Source organism: Ambystoma mexicanum, chromosome 7p (genome assembly GCF_040938575.1).
Source record: "Ambystoma mexicanum isolate Mex_15411 chromosome 7p, UKY_AmexF1_1, whole genome shotgun sequence".
In the NCBI taxonomy this organism is placed as follows: domain Eukaryota; kingdom Metazoa; phylum Chordata; class Amphibia; order Caudata; family Ambystomatidae; genus Ambystoma; species Ambystoma mexicanum.
The window spans coordinates 919,104,263-919,120,773 of NC_090939.1; the positions used below are offsets into that span (position 1 = coordinate 919,104,263).

A 16,511-nucleotide genomic window follows, 5' to 3' on the forward strand; every position below is an offset into this window, starting at 1 on the left:
TCATTCTAACTTCTTCCAATAAACAAACATTTGGAGAATAATTCAACAAGAGCCAGAGGAAGGTGGGTGATATTTCCATTTGCCAGACTGCTGCGAATTGTGGTCTTTCTAACTCAACCCATTTTCATTTAGACTACCGAAGGTTACATAATGTAGTGATTTGAACCTTTGTGAATGTATTTTCGTTGCATTTCTTGCCTTGCTCTTTTTAAATTTTGTAGGTTTGATCATTATAGACCGAGTGATTGCACTTGCTGACTGGCAGTCTGTAGGTGGAACCAAATCTCCCATGGTGCATCAGTGATCGCGGCTCGATGACGGAGCGAGTGCCCAATTTTTTGAATATTTTGTTTCATTTATTTTCTGACTTGGGTAGGCTTAAAGAATCGTGGTGCCTGGGAGGGCTGAGGGAATAGCTGTCCGTCGTCTATTCACGTTTAGGGAGGTGTGTCTTTTTGGATTGCTTTTCTCCTCCAGTGGCAGTGATCGAAGTGTATTAAAAGAAGTAGTGTAACTATGTTCCCTACTGTCTTGCCTCCGCTCCCCACAAACCCCATCACCATGCTCCCTCCCACGCACAATACAAAGCCCCAAAAACATGTGCCTGCTGTTAAAGGTAACGTTCATTACAATGCACTGAATTTGGCGATTACGTGGGACGCGGAGCCGACCCTTGAGGAGGCATAAACTGAACATGGGCTGCGGTCCTGGAGGATGAACAATGGAAAGGGTGTGAGCCCGCAAAATGAACCAAGGCCCAGAAATGGGTAGGGGGGCTCTGCAGCCGGAAGAGAGGGCAGCCAGTAGGGGGGCTTGCCGCTCTCCAGGTATTAAAAGGCCACCCGCCTTTGCATGACCCTCTTTATCTGCTCCACGGCCACCGAGATCCATGGAGGGCAGCGTTAAGGTGATCAGAAGTTGGAAGGTGCTAGCTGGGGCAGACGGTGTCATACTGGAATAAGGTTCGAATCAAGCTTAAAAGTACAAAAGATGATTGGGTGAAAGTTTATGCGGTGACACTGGCTATCCATTGGAATTGGATTTGACGCCAAGGTTACAGGTTCAAGTCTGCATTTTGGCTCATAATACCCTAAGAGCTACAATGCATAGTAGGTTTGGAGGAAACGGGAATTTTACCGGAAGAAAGGGAGTCACCGGAGGGCACAGCGCTGTCCTTTGTGGATGGAAACTGCATCCCTTACAGCCCAGGTGTCCCGAATGCCAGCACATCGTATGCTGCCCAATCTGCGTCACTGCCGGGTTCCAAACATACTTGCCACCTCCTCGGAGTAATGTAATTTTTCAATTAAACAACAAGGCAATTAGGCGCGTGCATTTTAGGTGAAATTTGAAAGGTGGTGAGGCACATATATCATTCAGGTGAGGTAACTGGGTTTGTACCGCACACCCCTAACCTGTAGGTGAGAGAAGAATAAGCCCCCCTCCACCTCCAATCCACCCTTTATTGCTGTCAATGTATAGAATATCATGGCTAGTTCTGGAGGTATAACATAGCTCGCGAGTGCCGATACATTAGTATTTTGTATTTGCGAGGAGTGGTGCACATTGTAAATCTCTGGCATGTCATGTGGTTTGAGTCGTCCAATGTTAAATGCAGACCGGCATGGCCCAGAAAGTAAAGCAGGGACTGTGATTCATGTGGCTACTGACCAAAATGCGTTCTGCGTATGCTGAATACGGCCAGGCATTTGTAAACGGAACTGTCCACCTTTTTCTAGGGCACCCAAACCCAGTTCTTGGAGAGTTTTTAGATTGGGGGTGTTCCCGGCTAACTCCCAGGAAAAGTGAGAAATGAGAGCCAAGATTAGAACCTTTAGAAACTATGCTGGCTTTGGCGCAGGGTACAGGGAGAAAGGTTGGATAGTCGACCAGCCACAAGTATAGTAATCTTCACGGCTACAGCACTGTATATCAGCACCAGGCATGACCCACTGAAGAAATTGTTAACAACCTCCTGTATCACCGACGCACGGATGCGTGCATAGTTATTTGTTGGGTGTTTATAATGTGCCTATACACAAGAGGTTGCAAGGTGCATACATTGTGATTAACTAGAGGGCAGTGAGGGAGATTTTCGGAGGTCAACAGTTCTGTTTCATTATCACCCAGCTGCATTGTTGGGGACTTTCCTGAAATGTAGGAACAGTTCCATGGTGAGCTTGCTGCACAGTCTGGCGTGTGGTAGAAAGCTAGGGAATTACCCAAGTGGGACGCCAAGCAATCCTTGCATTTAGCCATCTTTGTTATGGGGATTGGAAAGCGCGCTTCGCAGTGCCGGATTTCGAGCCGCAAGCTTTGTGCATACGAGATATGCAGAAGTATGATCACACTGATACCTTTTAACACTGGTTCCACCACACCGGCCCACGGTTGATAATGTCTAAGGGTGTGTCTGGGAACAAGACCCAGAGTAAGAAGAAAGAGACGAGCAACTGCTAGAGGTGACTACAAATGCCAGAATGCAATTTAGTGAGTAAATAATGTTACTTTGCACTGGTTGGCCTTTGCGTGTGCGAGGCACACTGGTTTTACCTTGTTAAGTGAGCAATTGTCGCCCATTTTCAGGATGTTGGGGTGTATTTGCACCTGACCCCACGTATAGCAAAAGTTCTGAACATGATACTGGGGACAAGTGTCATGCATTAAGTTAATGTGGTCAAGAGTTACTTGACAACGAGCATATCGGCCACGTTTTCCAAATAAGGTATTAAGCAAGGTGGTAGGGTGTAGGGGTGGAGCTTGGAGTTTTGGTTTCACAATAACAGGTCGTCGGTCAACTCAGTCTTTCATCTTTCTGAGGTCGAAAAATGAGTATCAATTTGGGTCGTGGATTTGGAATAAAAACACATCATCATTAAATGATGGAAAGGGCTTGGCATGGTATTCTGTGCAACCGGAATGGATGGGTATTTCAGGTTTTTGCTAGTATGTTATGGGGAGTGGTAGAAAAATCAGCAGAGGACTACAGAAAAAGGGAAAAGCCGTTTCCCCAGGGATTAAATAGTGCTCCTACAGCACAGCATCTCCTGCGAGGGCAGGCAGTCTGCTGAGACTTATGGTTGGGGAGCTTTGGCCGGTAGTATATATAAAAGAAGGTGTAAACCCCACATAATATATCCACAGGAATGACCAACACACGGAAATCCGTATATTGCCAACTTTACTTCTTAAAACATATATTTCTTTAACTATAACACTCTTAAAATGATCATGTTACATAAAATTCATAATCCAACACACAAGATATAAAACATATAAAAAGACTATACTTCACAAAACACATGACAATCCCAGAAATCGGGTTGATTCTGCTAATTTTTACATTGGCTCCGTGTGGAGCTCCACACTGGAGAAATTTCTTTTTTATATAGGTATTATTAGTACTTTCTCAATAACCCAACTTGTACAAGTTTCTGTCCTAAAGGCACATATCAATGTGGGACATTCATCAGGGGTAAAATGATATGTGTTTGTATCTCAAAGGTGATGGTATTTCCTTCCTATCACTTTCTTGTAGCCATGGAATTTCTAAAAATTGACACCTGTGGAATAAAAACAACGTATATTACTAGATTGTATGGATGTTTTGTGTCTTGTTAAATAGACTACAAACATCATCACCCTGATCCAAAAAGGGTGTTTGGTATATATCTTTATTTACATACCTTCTAGACTGTGGTAATAACTTCCACAACACATCACCAAATCTTTGATTTTGGTAACAAGCGACTTCCAAATGATTACAGAAGGTCGCTCACAAAACTTCCTCTCGAGTTCTATAAAAAGAAACACATACAGAGAATACATGATCTCATTTTCAACTACAGTGAGGCCCTTACATGGTCCTATTTCTTTTAGCACCCAAACCTTACTTACAGAACTTTCATATAAGCCAGGGTTCTGGGTTAGGATATGCCTCCAACTTGATAGATGATGGATTGAAACGGTGAGGACAAGTCTCCCTATGAAGTCAAAAATATTGGTTTTTGGTCTTAAAATCAATAAACTCCACTTGCTACCTAATGCCACAACCACTTGTTTCTGACAACTTTTTTTCAAAATCCCACTGTATAAGGGTACTTCATTAGGGAGTAGAATTTCACCCTAACCCTCAAAACTCTAGGATTGTGGCAAATAAATAGAATGCATATTTTCTTACAGGCTTTGGCCTACAGAAAGATTAAAGATTGGCAAAGGAGGCCTAAGTAAAAGGAGGAAAGCTCAGCTCAACGGTCATGAATGGCACTCCTCCAGCCCAGGAGCTCCTGCAAGGGGAGGCAGAACGCTGGTTGGGGAGCTTTGACCTACATGAAGATTAAAGATGGAGGTGTTTCCAAAGGGGAAGTAAACATTGGATGGGGGAGCCAAAGAAGGGTGTGGACACTTCTGTGGCATGGCGGTATGCAAGCGACCAGTTGGACTCAAAAGACTATGAAGTGAGCCTGGCAATAACCAGGAGGGGTTTTTGCCTCTCCCGTGGTGAGCCCCCCTCTGAAGCCCAGCGGCGAGGGGGGGAGGCTTTAATAAAGGAATAAAGGTCAGCTTCCCCCGTCAGGAACGGCGCTCCTCCAGCCCAGGATCTCCAGCAAAGGCAGGCAGACCGTTGAGTCTTTTGGGTGGGGAGATTTAGCCTAATAAAATATGAAGATGTCTGATGCATGGTGAGAACACATTTTTTATTTGAAAAATTATGATTTTAATAAATGAATAAAACTCTGCTTTCCCCATTGGGAACAGCGCTCCCCCAGCCTGGTTACTCATGCAAGGGCAGGGAGAGTAATAGAATTTTGGTTGGGGAGCTTTGGCCTAAAAAATATATGGAGCTGAACAATTTGAGGGGGAAATATGATGAGCGTGATTTAGTCGACTGCTTGCCGCTTAAGTAGAAATGTTTTTATTTGAAATATATATTTGGAACCAAGGATTAATAATGTAACCAAGGAGTGATTTTCAGTATGGACCATCGCGAAGTGCAACGGAATAAATTAGATTTTACATATATAATAAAACCTGTGGCCTTTTTGAGACACAAAGAATAAGCTGGGTAGTGACAGTTATTACTGTAAAGGTTATGCCGCAGGTGGTATTAGTAATAGATCATTACCAGAAAAAATCCCCGGGGGTCGGAGGGTTATGAACAAAGAAGTGGCCAAGTCCCATGTCTTTTTTTATTTGTATGTTTTTTTGGGTTTAGGTAGTAAAAATAAACAGGGAGGGGGGGTTGGTGTAACCCCCCCATTTAAAAAAAAGAAAATAAAAAAATTTGAATTTCTTTTTTTCAACATTTTTTTTTTCGACATTTTTGCAGTCTACATTTTCACTATAAACCCGTTTCAACCTCTTGCCACACTTTTTTATTTTAAAATAAATAATTCTGGAATGGTTTACTTTTAATATATAAGTATAGGAACAGTAAAACGTAATTAAAAAAATAATAATAAAGTTGAGGAGCACCACTCATGCCCACTTCGACCACTGTCTAATGGCGATCAACATTCGAACATTTCACCTAGTCATTGCTAAGGCAGGGGGCATGGAGCCACTTTTCCCCAGGAATTAGCTTCTCTTTTCACTGCTGCACAGGACATGGAAATACCTGGGCTGTCAACTTGAATCGCTCTCTGCCTACGTATGTGGAATGAATCGCTCTCTGCCTACGTATGTGGAATGAATCGCTCTCTGCCTACGTATGTGGAATGACTCAGAGGAGAGGTTTGTCATCCTGCCAATTCAGTCTTAAATCGTCAGATGCAATTATTTGGACTCCTCACTTCTCAGATCTTTAATGAAAAACTGTTGCATGTTTTGCCTACTATGGTCAGTACTTGGCATCCCAGTCCTGTGGAATCATACGATCTGTCCAGCAGCTTCTTGGGATACCACTACACCACCTTGTCCTAAAGTGAATTTTGCTGCCCAGTTAAATTTCACTTTGAGGGTGCACGGAAACTAGATTCCAGATTCCAACTATTATTTCCCAATTCTTTTTCTATAGTCAAAAATCTACTTCTCTCCGCCTATCCTTCGGAGTGCCAACCCATCTTGTCCACCTAAAGACCCTTTGTGTTTGTTTTGCTCCAAATGGTCGAAGACTTGTTCAGTCATTTGCCCTTTTCTCTCTCTGAGCTCTTTAACTTCTCTCTCTCTCTCGCCATGCTGGACTCTACTCTGCCTCCTTCAAATCAGCAACTGTTATCCCTACTGAAGAAACCCTCTGCTGACCCAAACATCCCAGCAAATTATAGTCTGGTTTCTCTCCTTATCCATTATTCAAATGTCCTTGAACGAGTGGTCTTTCGACCTGATCATTAAGGATAATGGCCTTGGAGATGCACTTCAATCTAGCTTCCCTAGATCACTCCACTGAGACTGCACTCGTCCATGTCTTCAACGTTGTTTCTAATGCTCACCAGTCCAAACTCTTCTATACTCATCCTTTTGGGCCTTTCTGCTGCTTTTAGACACCGTTGATCAATCCTCTCCTCCTCCTCCTCATTCTCCAGGACCTTGGGTTTCGTAAATCTGCTCTTGCCTTGACCGCCTATCTAGATGTTCCTCTAAAATCATTTGGCTGACAACGGGAGGGGTGTGGTGTGGTCAGACATTTTCGAGTTCCAAGCATCAGTCATTGGACCTCCTGTTTTTTTTTTTACCCCCTATATCTCTGCATTTGGAAGACTTCTCTTATCCTGTGGCTTTCATGATCACCTTTTTGCTGATAACACTCAAATATTGTTCTCCTTTCTCTCCTTCACCCCAGCCATCTCAGAATGGATTACTGCCTAACTGCACTTCGTCACTGGATGGCTCTCATGCGAAACTCTTCAAGAATTGAAGTCCTCTTTATCCCATCCACCATTGCCACGGAATCTCTCCCCTCTCTCCTTCCCACTTAGCCTTTTTGCTAGCTCACCCAATCTGCGTGTCTTCTTTGATAGCGACGTCCAACTGCAAAAATTCATCACGACCACTGCCTCTCAAACGTCAACATTCTGAAAATGTATCCTTTAATTATATCTCGGTTTACTCACCACCTTGTTAGCTCAGATTCTACTCTGCATGCCACCTCATCGTACCATGCCCTTCCTGCGTTTCCTCATTTTTGCTCTTTTTTTTTAGCAGTGTGACCTGGGACTACCCACAACTATCTGGGTCACTGACCGGAAGTGCCTCTTTGAGTCAGTATCGTCCTTCAGGAAAATAATGCTCGCTGGGAGATCACCTCTGAATCGGTGCTTCAAAGATTGTACTGACTTGACAAATGCCCCCTCAACCTGAGAGGTTTTAGTAAAGAGAGGGGTTCCACCACTACAACACAGCATTTTTAATTTCTTCACAGTGGCATTGTGCTGTTTGTTATGCAGAGCCACATTTTTTCAACTTTTTTTTGTTTTATCATTTATTTATTTTTAGACAGCGGTTAAGGAAAATGACATTTGTAGAAGCGCACACATTGCGTTTCCAGCAACCCCTATAGAACGCTCCGAGATGCATAAACGGGAAGTTTGGAGAGTGACAGTGTACCAGAATCCAATAAGCTACCGAGTAATACGGATGCAGCATTTGTTTGCTAGGAGGGCAGCGAGAGGTACACGAGTTACGGGCCAACGCCACGTTTTTTGTAGTAAAAAGCCAAGGTCCCGACGTTGCCATGAAAAATGAATCCAATTGTTCCTTCTGCTCAGAAAGTCAGGCCCTCCCCACCAAACTCTTTCTTCCTTTCATGGGTGTCCGTCACCAGGGTGCACTATGATCACAGCCAGAAGTAAGCACGCACTGTCTGGGTAATTGTGCAGAATTACCTGGCGCACAGCAACATAACATGCCAATGCTGCAATTAAGCTCCTGTCCCAGCGTGCACTTCTCATTTTCCAGTCTCTCTTGGGCTTCTGCTGACAAGCGCACGTCTGGGTTCATTCCCGAGTTGAACGCGCATCTTTCGCCCAAGGCCACCCCTGGTTGCTCTGGTGCGCACTTCTGGGCAAGTCTCCACTTAAATCCTATTCATCTTTGAGTGGAACGTAAGCCAAGCTGGCATGGATCTTTAATAAATTGACTTTTTAATATAATGTTCCCCATCACTAAGCAAATGCGTACTGGTGTTTGTTCAGCCGGTGTTCCCATGAAAGCAGACAGCAGCTGGCCCCTGGCCTCTTTACCTGGACTGCCTGGGGACCTTGGGCTCAACCACCGGGCTGCAGATGGCGCATTCCCAGGTGGTTGGCGTTAAATATACCGCACACGCAGAACACCGAGGACACGGCGCAATGATCAAACGCGCCTGGCTTCTTTTTCCATTATTACAAAAATAAAACTTGAACCAATGTTTGGCTGTCAATAAAGGCCACATCTCAGCCATTCCTCCTTGTTTCTAGCCAATCGTCCCGTGATATTGCTCGCTGTGAGACGAGTAGGGGCAGAGCTCCCAGGTTTTCCGTGTCCATGCATGAGAACCACCAGTAAGCCATGTTTTTCCCCTTTGCATTCTGGGTATTTTCTTCCCCATTAACCTGTTTGCGCATGTCCATTGGAACTCTGACAGCTCTGTAGGCGAAACATGTTTAAAGCCGGTGGTCTACAGGCAGGACAAAACGTGCTGCAGTATGGCTGGTTATGCTCCGATCCGCACTCGCTAAAAGATGCGTTTTTAGTGCCGAATCAAAGTGGTGGTTAAATCTGGAAGCTGCGCTGGCGAAAATGTACTCGTGAATCTGCCAGCCTTAGCCTGGAATGCTCATCATTAAATGAGTTCCAGGAAACTGGGTTTACTACCTCTTAGTTTATACCACCCTAAAAAGCGTAGAGCAGTTGGGGTGAACCTAATTGAATCCTTAGATCTTTATAACACTTCGTTATTTATTCAAATTGCATTTATTAATATCTTTCATTTTTCCAATTTCAGATAAGCATTGAAAACGGAACAGGATGCAAGAAAGGGTTCAAAAGTCCTAACTCGGACCACTTGAAAATAGAATCTAGACAACTCAACTGTGAACAGGTATGCCAACACATTGAATCTTTTTGTAGAAATAAACTTGGTTTGAGTCATATCATGCTTTTTGAGTTTCTAACAGATCACATGTACGAGTAAGGAGCTCGAAATAGTCCGTTGGCTTCAAAAATGTCACCCACGCTGCTTTTTCACAAAGGAGCTCCGTTACAGAAAGTGAAAACCATTATTACAGTTACTCTGTAGCATGATGAGAACAGCATCACTTTTAAATGCAGTTTACAAACCTAATTTTGATGTACGTAGAAAGAATTAAATGTCCTCTTTCTTATAGGCATTTGTTTTTTGTTAAGAAATTCCTAAAGTACAGACAGTTGTTTTATATTTAAAGCCTTGAAAACTAGCCTCGTTAGGCTGAAACGGTGTAGGATGAAAGTGTGGCGAGTGTTGTCAGGACATTACAGTAAAATAGTGGGAAAAGTGTTGCTGGGAACTTTTTAAGTGCAACGTTTTTAAGAGCAAAGAATATTTTTTGAAAGTTCACTTTTGGTCGAAACCGATGTTATAAACCAGTATTCAGATGTACTAGTTTTGTCATTGATTCAATTTATATATAATGCTTCCCATGTTTTACTACAAACTAAAATACTTATATTTTCTGAGGAGCCACACTCGCTCCATTCTCTCCTCTAACTGCGGCCACTCCCTCCCTTCTCTGCCTTTCCTCACTTCACCCCTGACAAGGGTTTGTTTGTTTGTTTATTTATTGTGCGCGCCGGACCCTTAGGTAACAGGGCGCAGGTGAAAAGAGGGCTTACAGCTTAGTTACAGAAGTTACAAGTTAAAAAAATAAAGGTAAAAACGACTTTCTTAGGGACAACAGGATGAAGGTAAGGCAGTATAGTACATGTACAACGGCATATGTAGACATGTCCTCTTTTAACTAATGTTTACATATTGGCAAATCTATATCAGAAGGACATTACATGCAGGCATGCTAGGTTGATACGTTAGGAGAATGTGGCTTACATATCATTCTCAGTGAGCCTTTTTATTGTGTTCTTTCTGAATTTGTTGAACGTTTGGTCAGATCTAAGTGAGTTCCACAAATGAGCTGCCCTAACTGGGAAGCTGTACCCTCCAATAGTGGTCAGTTTAAATCTGGGCACTAGAAGGCAGTTTCTTTCAGGGTTGTTGACAAGTCTGATCTATCAAAACGCTGTCAAAACAGGTTCTTCCCTGTTCTTCCAAAACCATCAAGGACCACATTGACAACCTCGGTCCAGCCTTGGCTGACTTCTGAAACCACTCTTTCACCACTGGAACATTCCCTTCCCCTCTGAAGCACTCTGGTTCACAATCTTCTCAGAAACCCTCAGCCGACCCCTCGCTTCCAGCTAATTTTCGCCTGATCTCCATCACTCCTTTCCTGGGCAAACTCCTGGAAAAACTGGCCATCTACCAGCTTAATCTTCACACTGAATCTGTTGGTTGGCTCCATGACTGTCAGTCTGGCTTCAGAGCAGCCGGAAGCACGGAAACTGCTCTCCTGAACATCCGCGAAGACCTGCTCTCTAACCTCGATACTAATCTCTCCTCCGTCCTCATCCTACTTTATTGCTCTTCTGCCTTTGACACGGTCAACCATGCCATCCTGCTCAAATGGCTCCAGAATAACCTGGCCATCACTGATCAGGTAAAGTAACAACAATTGGGAGTCGAAAGGTGGACACCTCCCGTCTATACCTTTTTAATACTTGTGTCACAAAAATGACAGAAGGATACTTATTAAAAAGTTATTCCTAAAGCTGAGTCCCTAGCAACAACTAAATAGCCCTGTTGGTAAGTAACCTCTTAGCCCATTCCACCATCCCTAGAAAGTGTTGGTGCGCCAACTAGAAATGGGATGTAGAGGTCCTCTCCCTGTCCTCTCTCATTACTTTCCTATTTACTAAAAGTAAGTGCATATGTGGTGGGGGTCGGTCTCCGTCTTTAATGTTGCCGCCTCCAGAACGTATGTCTTATAACATAAAATGCTTTCCCTATGTTCGATAATCAAGGGATGTTAAAATCGTATCTTTCTGTTCGCCTAACTTCAGGTTAGATAGAACTACTGATAGTAATTGCTTCAACTACGCCCCCTATGTCTATATATACTTGGGGTATCGGGGTCTGGATAACCAGTCCAGAACTTCTTAGGGGTAGGTCAACCGGTTTCAGCGGAGGTTTAGTTATTAGCCGCTTTCTTCAGGACAAATACTTCTAATTGTTGTATTCTCTATATGGGCTTCAATTTGATGAAGCTTCTGAGGATGTCTTCGGGTGTCCAGTGGGCTAAATGCATGGATCCCTGAATCCTATGGGATAAAACGACAAGACAGACAAGTGGAACTCTCATCAGTCTAGGAGTATTTATAAGCAGGTTGTTGCTCAGACTTGTGTGGGTTGTTTGTCCCTACAGACTGAGGGTAAGTGTTTTTCTTACCTGTGCTAGGCAGTCTTTTAATGTCGCTGCCTGTTCTGTGGTGAGCTGTTCAAATGTTCAGCTCGGTATATTCCATACTGGAATCTGTGGAGGAATTAGTAAACAATGTTTGTATCTCGTATTTTAAACTACTATTCATATGGAGGAAGTGTGTTCACAACATGGCACAATACTACATCTCATTCACCTGTATCCACTGGTAGGTCTGTGCACAATGGAAGGTTCGATTCTTCTGTCATTGAAGGCGTGCTCCTATGGACAGAAGCACACACAGAGTCCCTTAGGTGGTCGCCTCAAGAGCATATTTCTCAACAGTCTCTATGCAACTCAGCCCGACTATGATTAGTGTGGCCCTTGTGCTCTTTTATATATAGTTAGTGGCCTGTCTCTACATCCTGTACCGGGCTGTATGCATCTCTGTTCTTGTCTTTATTTAGCATCTCCCACATTTTGTCACTCTGTGCACATGTACCACTGATCAGGTTCTGGCCTGGCTGAGTTCTTTCTTCTCGGACCGACCCCCGCAGGTCCAACTTGGGTCTTTCCTCTCCTCTAGCTCTCCACCTATGGTGTTCCCCAAGGGTCTAACCTTTCTCCTTGGTTGTTCAACCAATACCTGGCACCTCTTGCCCACCGCATTGCTGCTCTCTGCTACAACTTTCAGTGCTATGCGGACAACACTCAGCTCGCTTTCAGGCTCCCTTCTGCCACCTCTTCTCCTTCTCTCATCCCGGATTGTCTGTCTGCAATCCAGGAGTGGTGTGCCACCAATGATCGCTGCCTGAATGCCAGTAAGACGGAGATCCTCATCATCGACACACCTGCACCCTTCTTTCCTGCCCCTCTCGGTATGGCCTCCCTTGGCCCTCTTCCTGCTCTCACCTGTGAGGCGAAGAACCTCGGGGTCATCTTCAACTCCACACTTTTCTTCTCTCCTCACAGCGCAGTACAAATATCCTTTAACATTAATATTAACATCTCGGACGTCTCAAGAAGTCAAACTACTAACTGCACCTTCTCAGAGGTATTCTTCTTTTCCTCTCCTTCCCCCCAGAAGCTCTGTCGACAGAGCTCTGGTTCTCTCTAGGCTTGACTACTGCAACAGTTGCCTGCCTTTACTCTCCGTCCTCTGCAACACATCCAGAACAGGACTGAAAGCCCAGGGATTGTATCTCTCCAGCCCTGAAATCTATCCATTGGCTTCCAGTGGCTGCAAGGATCAAGTTCAAGACCCTCTGCATTGTTCACAAGGCCGTCTGGGGCCTAGGACCACAATACCTCCAACTCTCTCCTCGTAAGTATCTTCCGACTCGAGCTCTTCGCTCCTCCACCTCCTTGAGGGTCTGTCGCTTTTCCAAGCAACGCATTGGGGGCAGATTGCTCTCTTTGGCTGCTGCCTCCCTTTTGGAACAGCCTTCCTGCCTCTCTCGACACTTGAGCAGAACCATCTCTGGTTCTGGAAGCATCTCAAGACTTTCCTCTTTGCTTCTGCCTTCTCTCTTGGTATTTATAACGTGCCTATACACAAGTGTTTCAAGGCGTGGCGAGGCAAGGGAGGGGAACGAGGGGGAGGGGGACAAAACAATGATCTTACTTGGCCCAGTGACATTGAGAATGTGCAAGTGCAGAGGAGGGTGAGGGGGAAAGTTCAAGGGGCAGGGGAGGAGTGGAAAGTGCTGAACACGTGATAAAATGACGAAAGGTAGTGCAGCCAGCAGGTAGTAAGTGCAAGAATATGGTGTAGACAACGGGTGTCTAATAAGTGCAGGAAGGGGACTGTATCGTAGCAGATACAGACCCAAGTGCAAGGGTTGCCAGGAGGCAATGCAGGGGAGTGACTAGGTAGGCAGGGACCTGGGCACGAAATCAGAGGGTAACGAGGTGCCCGGTGTAGAAGCACAGATCAGCAGGGGAGAGGAAGAGCAAAGGCAGAAGCAAAGAGGAAGGTCTTGAGGTGCTTCCGGAACCGAAGATGGTTCTCCTCCAGTTTCAGAGAGGCAGGCAGGGTTATCTAGAGGGAGGCTCCAGCCGAGGACAGAGATCGACCCTCAACTCGTTGCTTGGAGAAGCCACTGACCCCGAGGGAGTTGGAGGTGGAGGAGCGAAGAGCTTGAGTAGGAAGGTATTTACAGAGGGAGAGTTGAAGGTATTGTGGACTCAGGCCCCAGAAAGCCTAGTGGACAATACAAACAGTCTTGAATTTAATCCTTGCAGCCACTGTGAGCCAATTAAGAGATTTCAGGTCTGGAGAGATACAATCCCAGGGCTTGAGGCCAAGGACAAGTCTTGCAGTCCTGTTCTGGTTGAGCTGCGGAGGTTGGAGTGTCACACTCACCTGTGTCTCTGCAGGATTGATGGATGAGCCTCCCTTGACCCTGAGTTCTCACTTCCCCTGTTTCACCCGGAGGGATACCTGTTAAATACAAGATGTACCTAAATTAGACCTGAATTCACCTGATTCCCTCGGGCCCTTCCCTTCTCTTCATTGTGTGCTGTGAAGTCCCCTAAGGCCTTACCTTGATTTTTAGTAGGGTGTGCACTCCATCCTGCATTTGCAGGGTCGCGATTCACTCATATGAATGATGCCAATATCTGTTGGCTGATTTCAGATGCCACACGCTGTTATATGCCTTCACAGCGAGGCCGAGTGTTCAAGGCACCAGTTTCTTCACTGGCTAGAAAGTCCTTTCCACAAGTGAACGTTGCGCGGAGGATGTTGAGTGTCCTGAATTGTCCGTATTGTCTTTGTTTGCCAAAGTATTTTGTGGGTGAGTAGCTCTGTCAGCTGCTGGTCGGAATGCGCATCTTCTTAAATTCGAGCGCGCCTGGTAATGTGTCTCCCTTTCCCTTGCAGGAGTGGAGTATGTGGTAATAGCGCCTCGAGCCCGGGTTCAGCGCTACTAGAGACTTAGTGGTCTGGTGAATATGCACAGAGACTTTGGTAAGTACGCAACGCGTTATATGAGAGAGTGCAGCAAACAAGTCTCTGCGTTATTTGGGCGAGCGCAATGAATGTCTCTTCTTTCTTTTGCAGGGGTTTTTGCGCTCATACAACTGACCTGGATCCAGCGTCACCGGAAGATTAGGTGAGTATGCGCAGCGTTACTGAAGTGCGCGTGCTAACGCAGTTCTTCTTTGTTCTTACAGGTGCCGGTGTAGAAGTCCCTTCTTGACCGGAGATAGCTGCGGCATGGAGAAAGCACGGAGGTCCTCCGGATCAGGTAAGCAGAAGCAGAATGACCCAGATCAGGTAAGCAGAGGCAGGAGAATCAAGAGCAGGTAAGCAGTAAGATGATCCAGAGCGGGTAAGCAGAAGCTGGCTGATCCAGAGCACGGCAAGTGTGTTGCTGATGCAGCTCACAGTAAGCTACACGAAGCACTGGAAGAATCTTGGGTGTGGCTTATATAGCCAGCTACACCCAAACACTAGAGAGCTCATGAATGGTTATGCACTTCCTGTTTGGCAACAGGAAGTGGTAACCAGGAAGTTCCTACAAACACTAGGAAGTAATTAAAAGGAGGTATCTGCAATGGGTCTTTTGTGTGCCTATGCCAGGCCTGCCAAGCCTCCACCTAGCTTGCCCCAACTACCTGCCTGGTACCCATGACAGGAGAGTGGTTGCAGGCAGATTTAAAAAAGAGGCTGTTGCAATAGTCCAGCCTAGAGAGAACCAGTGTTCTAGAGACAGTGAGCTTCTGGGGGAAGGAGAGAAAAGGAAGAATACCTCTGAGGAGGTGCAGTTGGTAGTTTGACTTTTTGGCGACATCAGAGATGTGTGGTGAGAAGGAAAGCGTGGAGTCGAAGATGACCCCGAGGTTCTTAGCCTTGCAAGTGGGAGCAGGGAGAGGGCTAAGGGAGGCCAGCCAGAGAACGACAGGAAAGGAAGGGCATTAAGGCAGAGGTCGTTGGTGGCGCTCCACTCCAGGATTACAGACCGAGACGAGAGAGGGAGAAGAGGTGGCAGGTGGGAGCCTGAAAACAAGTTGGGTGTCATCCGCATAGCATTGAAAGTTGGGGCAGAGAGCGGCAATGCAGTGGGCAAGAAGTGCAGGTATTGGTTGAACAACCAGGGGGAAAGGTTAGACCCCTCGGGAACACCACAGGTGGAGAGCGAGATAGAGAAGAGGAAGGCCGCAAGTTGGACCCGAGAGGGTCGGTCAGAGAGTAAAGAAGTCAGCTAGGCCCGAGCCTGATCAGTGATGCCCAGGTTATCACTGAGCCAGTTGAGCAGGATGGCATGCTTGACTGTGTCGAAGGCAGAGAGATCAAGTAGGATGAGGACACAGGGGGTGTTGGAGTCAAGGTTGGAGAGTTCTTCACGGATGTTCAGGAGAGCAGTTCCATTGCTTCTGGCAGCTCTGAAGCCAGACCGATGGTCATGGAGACAACCAACAGCTTAATTGTGAAGTTTAAGCTGGGTGATGGCCAGCTTTTCCAGGAGCTGGCCCAGGAAAGGAGTGATGGAGATTAAGCAATAGTTAGCCAGGCAGTACTGGTCGGCAGAGAGTTTCTTAAGAAGAGGGTGCACAAGGGAGTGCTTCGGGAGGGGAGGGGTTGGAAGAATCCTGTGGTGTAGGAGTGGTTGCAGAAGTCATCCAGAGCAGGAGCTCTGGGGTGTCAATGTAGTCCTTGATGGTTTTGGAGGAACGGGTTGAACCTGTTTATACGAGACTTTCATAGATCGGACTTGTCTAGAAACCTCATCTGGGGCGAACAGGCGAAAGGCAGAGAAGGAGGGAGGAGAGGTGGCCGAAGAAGGGCCAGAGGAAGAGCAGGGAGTAGAGGGAGGAAGGGTGAGAGGAAGAGCGAGAGGGCAGGATGACCTGAGTTTTAGAGAAGAAATGAGAAGCCAGGGCCGTGCAGAGGGTCTGGGAGTTGACAGGAGAGGTAGAGACTGCAGCAGGATTGGCCAGCTCCTTGCAGATTTTAAAGAGTTTGGCTGAGTTGTTAGATGCCGCAAAGACGCGGGCTTGGATGTGGGCTCTCTTCTTGGTGAGACAGAGAGCCGGTATTGCCTTTGGAGCAAGCAGCAGGCCAGTTTGTCAGAGGATTTA

The 16,511-nt window shown here is 45.9% G+C and overlaps 1 protein-coding gene across 5 annotated transcripts in view; it reads left to right on the forward strand.

Moving 5' to 3' along the window:
- ST3GAL6 (ST3 beta-galactoside alpha-2,3-sialyltransferase 6) overlaps nt 1-16,511 on the forward strand; it is a 773,060-nt gene that overhangs the window by 98,292 nt on the left and 658,257 nt on the right. For all 5 annotated transcript variants that reach the window (XM_069637206.1, XM_069637209.1, XM_069637205.1 and 2 more), the window contains exon 2: nt 8,924-9,019. The gene's annotated coding sequence lies outside the window, so the exon portion shown is untranslated. The remainder of the gene's footprint in view (nt 1-8,923; nt 9,020-16,511) is intronic.